The sequence below is a fragment of the Sapajus apella genome, unplaced genomic scaffold (genome assembly GCF_009761245.1).
Source record: "Sapajus apella isolate SASKATOON/1434 unplaced genomic scaffold, GSC_monkey_1.0 scaffold46, whole genome shotgun sequence".
NCBI classification, from domain to species: Eukaryota; Metazoa; Chordata; class Mammalia; order Primates; family Cebidae; genus Sapajus; species Sapajus apella.
Genome location: NW_022436986.1, coordinates 17056447 through 17067700, shown reverse-complemented (window position 1 = coordinate 17067700; position 11254 = coordinate 17056447). Strand labels below are relative to the sequence as shown.

Sequence of the window (11254 nt, the reverse complement as noted above, 5' to 3'; positions counted from 1 at the left end):
CCTGTTCTAGCCCAAGTATGTTCACCACTATACTGGACTGCCTTCCTGTGTGATTTCATCTGTTTCTGTCTAGGAAAAATAATTCCATATAACATAAGAGACTAAAGGAAGTGTATAGTATTTTAAATCCTTACATATTACTGAGAAGAAAATGGAAGGCTTTTAACTTTTATGGTAAATGGTACAATTAAGTTGTTTATACTTATTTATGAAACATAGCAGGCTGGGCATGGTGACTCATAGCTGTAATCCCAGCACTTTGGGAGGCTGAGGAGGGCTCATCATTTGGACTCTGGAGTTCAAGACCAGCCTGGCTGCCATGGTGAAACCCTGTCTCTATTTAAAAAAAAAAAAAAATAGCTGGTTGTGGTGGCACATACCTGTAATCCCAGCTACTGGGGGAGGCTGAGGCAGGAGAATCACTTTAACTTGGGTGACGTGGGTTGCAGTGAGCTGAGATCACACCACTGTACTCCAGCCTGGGTAACAGAGCAAGACTTTGTCCTGAAAACAAAAAAACAAACAAACAAAAACCCAAAACAAACAAAAAACCATAGCAAAGGCATATTTTATTTTAAATGCATTTCATTGTCTGGTGTACCCAACCATCCATATATGACCTAGCACTTCTGAAAGATAAATTATCTTGCCACTTACACAGACTTAGAATAGGATAGCATGGTGAACTGAGGAAGAAGTGAGAGCATGTTAAGTTGGTGGACCATGATCAGCATCAGCCAATTTTCGTATAGTTACTTTAGTTTCAGAGATTTGATATAGTGGTCTAAGAGGATGCTGAATGAACAGCTGTTAATAGTTGACTCTGCTTTGCTTATTTGTGTTCGCTACCAGAGGTGAGAAAGAAACGAATAATTCCTCTAAGGGGAAATGGTCCATGCTCCAGTGGGTTTATGTTTCATTTGAAGTGTCTTCCTCTGTCACTTCCTCTCCTCTCTACTTGGGGTTTGTGAAAGCTTGGAGTGTGTTGTACAATATCCTCTTTGGATTATGAATTTTCTTACAGTTTTCAGAGCACTTTGAGAGCTATCTGCATCATAAGGGATAACACAGGATGGATGAGAAGAATGAAAGCCTGTAATAATGTATAGAATTATCACTGGGTATGGTCCAGGTTGTCTTTCAGACTTACTTCTCCAGCCACTCCTATTTCAAAGACGTGGCAGTTAAGGTCCAGGAATTTCTGGTGATCTACATTCCTAGTTAAGAGTCAGAAACATGCTACAGACTAGTTCTGTCTCAGAATGAGGTAGCTCCTAGTCTAGGACTTTGCCGCAAACAAAGTATACTTCTATTTATATTGAGTCATTTAATATGCAGAATCCCAAATAGATATTGAGAACTTTGGGGATTATACCTTGATTTATTTATTATGTTTTTGAGTACACCTCTCTGAATAGTTACCATTTGACTGCTCTGTCATTACAATACACGTGTGACTTATCACAGTCTACTGATAGCAACATTTTACTGCTTTGAGTGACACATGGAAATCTTATTTCCATTTAAATGCTGTTACCTTTCCCATTTTTAAATATTATTGACTTGAGTATCAGATGGTGTTATAATGTTTGTTTCAGTCATCTTGTGTATCTTATGAAACTCATGAGGAGGATCATCTATCGTATGTAGCCATATTTCAGCGCGTTTTGTTAATTCTTTCCTGATGCTCCAAGATTCCATCTTCCATCATTTCTTTCTGCTCAAAAAAGTTATTCATTCTTGAAGTATAGTTTTCCTGGATATAGAATTTGAAGATGACAGTTCTTTGTTTTCAGCACTTGGAAAGTGTGCCATTTCCTTCTGGCCTGTATGGTTTCAGGTAAGAAATTTGCAGTTATTTGAGTTGTTGTTCCTTAATAGGTAATGTGTTGTTGCTCTCTGTATGCTTTTGAGACTTTTTTTTTTTGCACTTCGCTTCTCAAATTTTTAATTATGAAATGTCCTAGAGTGAATTTCTTTGGGTTTATCCTGTTTGAGATGTATTCAGCTTATGAATCTATAGATTTATATTTTTTTGGCTGAATTTGGAAAATTTTAAGCCATTATTTTAAAAGTACTTTTTCAAACTCACTCTCTTTTGTCCCCTCTCTTCTGGACCTCTGATGAATGTAAATATTGAACATTTTGTTATTGTGTTACAAGTCCTTGAGGGTCTGTTATTTGTTTGTTTTTAGTCCTTTTTCTTTTTCTTGTTAAGACTGGGTAAATTTGATAATTCTGTTGATCTATTCTTGGGTTCACTGATTCTATCCTTTGTTACCTTCACTTTATTATTGAACATATTAAGTTTATATTTGTTGTATTTTTTAGTTTTATAATTTCCATTTGTTTATTTTTTGATTTCTCAAAAATATGGAATGCTTCACGAATTTTCATGTCACTTTTGCACAGGGACTATGCTAATCTTATCTATGCTATTCCAATTTTAGTGTATTTGCTGCTGAAGTGAGCACCATGTTACTTTTTTACAACATCGACTTCCTTGCTGAGATTTTCTATTTTTTTCATTTGCTGCTAAATAATTTGCAATTCCGCATTGATCTATTTTGAGGATGGCTGCTTTAAAATCTTTGTCAATAAGTTCTTCATCTGACTCATCTCGGGGTTAGTGTCAGTTGTCATTTCACAGTCAAGTTGTAGTTTTCCTGATTTTTTGTTTGATGGGTAATTTTTCATTCTATCCTGGAATTTGGCTATGGTGTTAGAATACTCAGAGTCTGATTTAAATCTTTTGTTTTAGTAGGCAGTCATCCCATTTAGGTTTAGCAAGAAGATCCTGGCCTAATTTTGTAGCTTGTGCATCCAATGACAATTACATTTTCAGAGACTTTGTGGCGCTAGTTTGGTCTGCTTGGTTTATCTGGGGCTGCTAGGGCTCCTCTTGGTACCTGCTGGTGCTGCCTGAAGGAGTGGAATTCCTGGGTAGGGCCTCATGATACCTCTGATGGTGGCAGAGGAAATACAAACAGATATCCTGGAGACAGGCACTAGTGCTGAGTACTGTCCCTCTCTCCAAGGAAAACACTTCCCAGGTGGAGCCTTTTTCTGTGGCAGGATACCCTTTGCTGGTGCTGCAAGCTGCCTGCTGTTTCTCATTGGAGGAAGGGAGTCTTAGGCTTGGTAAGTAAGGAGAGTGCTTTCCTGGCTTCTTATGGTCAGCAGGTGTATTAGTCTGTTCTCATGCTGCTAATAAAGACATACCTGAGACTGGGCAATTTAGAAAGGAAACAGGTTTGGCTCACAGTTCCACATGGCTAGGAAGGCCTCAGGAAACCTGCAATCATGGTGGAAGGGGAAGCAAACACGTCCTTCTTCACAAGGCAGCAGGAGAGAGGAGTGCTAAGCAAAGTGGGAAAAGCCCCTTATAAACCCATCAGATGTCGTGATAACTTACTATCACAAGAACAGCATATGATTTAATTACCCCCTACCCTGTCCCCCACAAGGTGGATTATGGTAAGCACAATTCAAGATGAGATTTGGGTGGAGATACAGCCAAACTGTATCAGTAGGGCTCCTGCTCCATTTTCCCTGGCCAACTTGGTAGTGTTATTGGGATTCCCCTTTGGTCTGAGTGGGAATGACCTTTTTGGGCTGTTTACTAGGTTGAGGTTCTAGAAACAATGGGCTTGGGTGACCTTATTCTGTGAGGCTGTGGGTTGTAAGACACCCTCTCACAATGACATTCCTCTAGTTGTGGGGTCTCTAACCAGTTCATCTTTCGGAGTTCTCTGGCTTCCTTTGGTGTTTTTTCTAGGGTTTGTGTTTATACTTAGCTTGGAGGAACTGGGGAAAAGTATCTGTCCCATTTTGTCCAGACCAGAAGTCTTATGCAGGGACTGTTTTTGAGTGGAGGTGGGGTGGGAGTAGACCTTTAAGACTACCCATAATAGAAAAAGTAAATTTGGTTAGTGGCTTTGTTTTAGTAGAAAGTTCTCTATTTATGTTTCTACTTTTCATAATTCCCTATAAACAAAACTGAAATGCAGTCTACCTGTTCTCTCTCTTTCCCCCCACTTTGTAATCATGCTGTGATATGGTTTGGCTGTGTCCCCACTCAGATCTCATCTTGAAGTGTAGCTGCCACAATTCCCACATGTCATGGGAGGGACCTTGTGGGAAGTAATTGAATCATGGAGGTGGGTCTTTCATATGCTGTTCTCATGATAGTGAATAAGTCTCATAAGATCTATCTGATGGTTTTGTAAAGGAGAGTTCCCCTGCACACATTCTCTCTTGTTTGCTGCATGGCAGATACTCCTTGCTCTTCCACTATGATCGTGAGACCTCACTAGCCATATGGAACTGTGAGCCCATTAAACCTCTTTTCTTTATAAATTACCCAGTCTTGGGTATGTCTTTTTAGCGATATGAGAACAGACTAATACATGGTGCCTCTATGGGCTTCAGTGAGCCGAATTTCTTATATTTTTAGGAGTGTGGAGGAAGAGTTAAAGCCACACTTTGAGTTTGCCATTCTTGTTGCAGTGGGAACGTGAATCAACAAATACTCTTTAGGCCACCACTTCTCCTTCTACCTTCCTCCTGATTGCCTCTTGTCAAACTTAACTTCCCCAGGATGGGAAAAATGAGCATTTAAAGACAGTCAAATCTTATATGTCACACTCAAAAAGGGAAAGAAACCCTAAGTGTAAATGCCATCTGGCTTTATTTACTCATCCTCCCCCGTCTCAGAAACACTTTGAGCAGATGCAGGCTTTCACTCTAAAGAGCAGTTTATAGGAACAGATTGAAGAAAAGATATGTTTTAAACATTTCAGCACTATAAATAGATTCAATTAACTTTGTCACTAAGTGTTCTGTAACTTAAGATGCCCCAGCCCTTGGCACATACAAGCAAAAATCTAAAAAACACAGGGAAGGTGCTAATGAAGGTTTTGGATAAGGGTTCAAATGGCAAAATACTACCTCACTTTTAAGAGAAATCTAAAAGACAATTTAAAGTAGTAAATATAACTCTATAAAATACAAATGGAATTCTTAAATTTCAGGAGCTACTCAAAGATTCAGAAATGAATCGTATTTCCTCATTTGTTGGGCATTAAAAAGCTTGGGAATGAATGGTGCCAGAAACTATAACATTAAAAGTAGAAAAACGTGATTCTTTCTTAGATGAATTTATGTGTGACTAGAAATGCTGTGAAATGTTTTCAGGTAGGAAAGTACTTGCAGCACAGAATAAAATGCCTGTTCTCTAGGATTTGTGGGAGAAAACTTTATCTTAAATTATTCTAGGTATGAAATCATTTACGGCTGTAACTTTTTATTTTAACACGGTGGGAGTGAGAAATATGGACCACTAAAGATGCTCACATCCTTATCCCTGGAACCTGTGAATATGTCACTCTCCATGGCAAAAGAGACTTTACAGATGTGATTAAGTTAAAGGCCTTGAGATAGGGAGATTTTATGCTGGATCATTAGCTCTGGAGAAAGAGGAAGAGTCTGTGAGCAGTGGAAGCTTCTGAAAGCTGGAAAAGTCAAGGAAAATGATTCTCCCTGAATCCTAAAGAAAGAACTATAGCCCTGCTAACGCTTGGATTTTAGCCTAGAAAGGACTCAGACCAGATTTCTGACCTCTAGAATTATAAGGTAATAAATTTGGGTTATTCTAAGTCACAAAGTTTTGGGATAATTGGTTACAGCAGAAATAGAAAACTAATACAAATACCTGAGTTATTTTTCTGCCTAGCCATATGCAAAAAGCTGAAACTGGACCCCTTCCTTACACCTTATTCAAAAATTAACTCCAGATGGAGTAAAGATTTAAACATGAGACCAAACACCATAAAAACCCTAGAAGAAAACCTGGGCAATACCATTCAGGACATAGGCATAGACAAGGACTTCATGACTAAAACACCAAAAGCAATGGCAACAAAAGCCAAAATAGACAAATGGGATCTAATTAAACTTAAGAGCTTCTGCACAGCAAAAGGAACTATGATTATAGTGAAACAGCAACCCACAGAATGGGAAAATTTTTTGTAATCTACCCATCTGACAAAGAGCTAATATACAGAATCTACAAAGAACTTCAACAAATTCACAAGAAAAAAACAACCCCATCAAAAAGTGGGCAAAGGATATGAACAGACACTTTTCTAAAGAAGACATTTATGCAGCCAACAAACATATGAAAAAAAGCTCATCACTGGTCATTAGAGAAATGCAAATCAAAACCACATTGAGATACTATCTCATGCCAGTCAGAATGGTGATCATTAAAAAATCTGGAGATAACAGATGCTGGAGAGGATGTGGGGAAATAGGGACGCTTTTACACTGTTGGTGGGAGTGTAAATTAGTTCCGCCATTGTGGAAGATAGTATGGGGATTCCTCAAGGATCTAGAATTAGAAATACCATTTGACCCAGCAATCCCATTACTGGGTATAATATACCCAAAGGATTATAAGTCATCCTGTTATAAAGATACATGCACACATATGTTCATTGTGGCACTGTTTACAATAGCAAAAACTTGGAACCAACCCAAATGCCCATCAGTGATAGACTGGATAAAGAAAAAGTGGCACATATACACCATGGAATACAATGCAGCCATAAAAATGGATGAGTTTATGAATTTACAGGGACATGGATGAATCTGGAAACCATCATTCTCAGCAAAATGACACAAGAACAGAAAACCAAACACTGCATATTCTCACTTATAAGTGGGTGTTGAGCAGTGAGAACACATGGACACAGGGAGGGGAACATCACACACCAGGGCCTGTTGAGGAGTAGGGGGGCTCGGGGAGGAATAGCAGGGCATAGAGGGATTGGGGAGGGATAACATTAGGAGAAATACCTAATGTAGATGACAGGAGGATGGATGCAGCAAGCCACCATTGTATGTGTATACCTATGTAACAATCCTGCATGATCTGCACATGTACCCCAGAACTTAAAGCATAATTTTAAAAAATGACTAAATAGAATAAAACAAAAATTTTTTAAAGTTGTTTTCAATTAAAAAAAAGAGCATTGCTATTTGTCTCATATAATTTTTTATGTAAAAGCATTATCTACACCACTGACTTTGCCCCCAGGAAAACATCTGGCAATGTTTGAAGACATTTTTTACTTTAACAACAGGGGTGGGAGGTGTATTACTGGCATTGAGTGGGCAAAGGCCAGGGGTGACGTGAAATACCTTACAATGGAATGACCAGTCCCCCACAAGAATCATCTAGCCAAAGTTGAGAAATTCTGAGCTAGGTTAATTTATACATTCAAAGCATGTAGGAAATTAAGCCTTACTATTCAGTTTGCTCTAAACTAATGGCACAGTCCTAAACTAACTGCATAGACCTGTACTGGCCAGTAGGGTAGCTATTAGAAACACATGACTGTTCAAATTTAAATTCATCACAGTTAAACAAATTGAAAAATCCACTTTCTCAGTTGCACTCATCATTTTTCAAGTGCTTGGTAGCCATATGTGCCTAGTGGCTACCATATTCAATAGCTCTGATATAGAACATCTCTATCATTACAGAAAGTTCTGTTGGATAGTGCTGGTCTTCTCAACTCTTGCTACTCAGAGTGCTGTACATGGGTGAGTAAAATTAGCATCACCTGACAGCTGTTAGAAACGCTGACTCTCAGGTCCCACTCTAGACCCACTGAATCACAATCTGTAGTTTAATATATCTGTAGGCGATTCATGTACACATTCAAGCTGATGAAGCACTGGTCCAGTAACTGTTTCTTGCTTTCTTTCTCCTCTTATCATTTCCTTTCTCCTCCCTCTGTTACTTCCTGCACTTGTTACATAAATGTCCTTCTTCCCAGCTTCACTTTCTGGTCTCCTCAAGCCAGGTCTGTGTTTTATTTCATCTCTATATTCTCCCAAAGACACTGACCACATTGTATTGTACAAAATCGCTGCTTGATATTATTTATAGATCAAATGAACTTTTGAAAATTCTGGGTATAGATCATTTTCATTTTAACTGAATGGATGGCAGCCATCATTTTTACTTTGTAATTTAATGCAAGCATTTCCTAGAGTTTCAACTATGAAAAAAAGATAACCATTTCAAATATCTAGAAATTTCATAGTAAATTGAAGCTTCCTAATGATTTCACAGCTTGAAGACAAAAACTCATCCTAAGTATCCTATATTCTGATTCTTTATATGTAACAAAATGTAGCCACTATTTCCATTCTTAACATTAGTTGCAGACATCTCCAGAACAATAATTTGTTTAATGGAATAATTTGTATTGTATTTTTTAAAAACCCAGAAAACAAAAATTTCCCAATATTTGTCCAAGGAACTTAAGGGGATTATCAGGTTTTTGGTATTTATCAAAATCTGTTACTTTATCTGATGGTTGCAAGTACAGGGAATTAACTCATTTTTTCTTTGCATGAATGCAGTGAAAACACTCATAGGATGTTTTGGAGTTAAGGTGAAACACATTACGTGAAAGGCCTGATTTTGTGAATATTACATCTTACAGCAAAAATAAGAATTCACTGCTGCTGAAAAGGAGCAAATTGAAAACTGGTTTAATTAGCCAGAGATCTCTCAGGCTGTAACTGATCTCCTTCATTTTGCAGATGAGGAATTTGAGGCCTAGAGTAGTTGGTGCTCGTCAAAAGATCAAACAGTTGCATGTTTTGTGGAAAGGACCATATTGGAGACTTGCTTTTAAACATAGCTCTCTTCATCTCATAAATGTGTGCTGTAAACCAGATGACCCTGGAGGGCCTTGCAACTTTTAAAACATTTTAAATCCAGTTCTCCCACTCTAAGTATAGTGTTCTTATAGTTTCATACTGCTTCTCGAAGACTGTTTTTGTCTGTAAAAAAGGATGGATAAATGGATGGAAGCTGTCACAATACTAGTACAAAAGTTAGATTTAAATTCATGTTTCTTTGCACACGCTAATCTACATAAAAAAGTTTTTACTTCATATGTAGATGAATAAAAGTGCCAAGTTATATTCTCTGATAAAATAGTTTTGTAATCCCAAAGCTACTGGGCAAAGTCAAACAGACACATATTTTTTAAATTTCTAAAAGCAAAACTAACACTGGAAAAAATAACTTGGTCCAGAAATATTGGTTTGTATTGCTTGGAATTGTAAGCCCTGTGTTGTTTTAGGGTGTTTTTTACCCTTCAGGATGGAGCCATGACTTTCAATGAACTCCCAGAGGCACCTGTGTCACAGAAATTAGTCACTAAATATGTATCTGAAGACCGGTGAAAATCTGACTTGTCAAGACTATGATTCTAATTAGTAGGGTTTCTTGAGCTCACTGGTTTTGCTGTTAAATATTTTCTTCTTTCCTCCAGAAATTCTGTGTTTGAGGATTTTATATATCCCTTGTAAATAATCCCCAAATAATGAAAATTCAACAATAACAGTGGTGCAGAGACAAGGGTCATTGATAATAGTAGTGTGGGTATCTGCTCACTTAAAAAAAATCAAAGGCCTTATTTTAGTGTATATCTTGTTATTTTTTCTAGTTTTCAATGTTTCTTCCTATCTTTCTAGAATTAGCTCTCCAGTTGTCTTTTTTTCTTCTCCCTTGTATTGTCTTATCTTCAAAGACACTGTGATGAAGTTTAGTAAGGACGCTGTGATTTGAAGAACACAGATGCCTCTAACTTATGGAAGAGGAAGCCAAGTGCTGTTCCACTCTCAGATAAACAGATGGCACAGATGCAAAAATTTCTCCTTATAAGATCTGTTTGGAATTCCGATGTGTTTAAGAACTTTGCCAGCATGCTAAGGGGCTTGAAGGGTAGTGTGTTAGTCTGTTTTCACACTGCTGATAAAGACATACCTGAGACTGAACAATTTACAAAAGAAAGAGGTTTATTGGACTTAGGGTTCAACATGGCTGGGGGGCCACAGAATCATGGGGGAAGGCAAGGAGGAGCAAGTCACATGGATGGTGCCAGGCAGAGAGAACTTGTACAGAGAAACTCCTGATTTAAATCAGCTCTCATGAGACCCATTCACTGTCAGGAGAACAGCATGGAAAGACCTTCTTCCATGATTCAGTCATCTCCTACCGGGTCCCTCCCACAATACATGGGAGTTATGGGAGCTATAAGATGAGATTTGGGTGGGAACACAGCCAAGTTATATCAGGTAGGAAGGCAGGATTCGAGAAAATAAATTTCTGGTCATGCTTCAGTGTATTATGTGTCTACTACAAGTTCATACAGTGCTTATAACCCAAAGTCTTCAATCTAGTAACCTCACTCTGGATAATCCTTAGTATACTATTCTTGTGAATCCTTTGCTTTGTTTTTCTTGCCTACTTAAGTGTAGGGTTACTTTCTAGATTATACCATGGAGTACAATGGGGAGTGTTTTAAAAATCAATACTTAAGTGCAAAACACAAAATAAGTTGTAATTGAGTAATAATCAGACCAAGCAAATAAAAAACATTCTGAGATGCCTTTTAAATGTTTCAAGTGTGAGTTGCCCCTGATAAATTTAATTAGGCATTATAAAAGATATAATGTGTAAATGCATTTAAAAGATGTAATTGCAGCTTAACACTTTACATAGTTAAAAATCAAAAGGCCACAAATGACCTGAATAAATAGCAGGAGTCTGAAAAATAAAGGCTGTCAAAAAGAAAATTGTCAGCAATAATTTTGAAAATATAATGAGGGCCCTAGAAAGTATGCAGCAAAGTTAAAAATCTTTTGTGGTAACAAGAATAATTATGAGCAGGACTTGAAGTTCTTCATTAGCATCATATGCCTGGATTAAATGGAGCAAGTACATTTCTCCCTCCAATCTAAACTGGAAGTGAGCACTTTACTGGAGTTTACAGCTAAAGGAAGACAAAGGAATTGACCCAGCTTACATCTTCCTTAACAAAGTTTTTCGCTCTATAAGCCTGATCTGATGAAGATCTTAGAAATGGATACAAAATGGATAGGTGAATGGCAAGAGAAGCAGGAGAAATGTCCAGGTGTCCCAAAGCCTGTCTTCCCATTCTTCACATGGGGCCAACATGAAGTCCCTCTGGGCTGCATCTGGTTCTCTTTTGTTGCTACTTTATTTCTTAGGAAAATTCTTTTTATTGTTTTTTAGCCAAAACTGTTCTGCAATGAAATTCCCTCAGCGCTGGCCCTTGCCCAGCATCCCAGCTGTTTCTGGAGGGTGGGGTCCAATCTTAAAGTGGTGGCCACAGTACATCCAGCTCCAGACACCCCCCAGTCG

General features: G+C 38.0%; 1 non-coding gene across 1 annotated transcript; it reads right to left on the bottom strand.

Annotated features, from left to right (window-relative positions):
• Positions 1-2367: 2367 nt before the first annotated feature.
• On the bottom strand, positions 2368-2474 carry LOC116524945. Its single transcript, XR_004257543.1, has one exon. It is a non-coding gene; the product is annotated as a U6 spliceosomal RNA (small nuclear RNA).
• Between the last annotated feature and the right edge of the window lie 8780 nt (positions 2475-11254).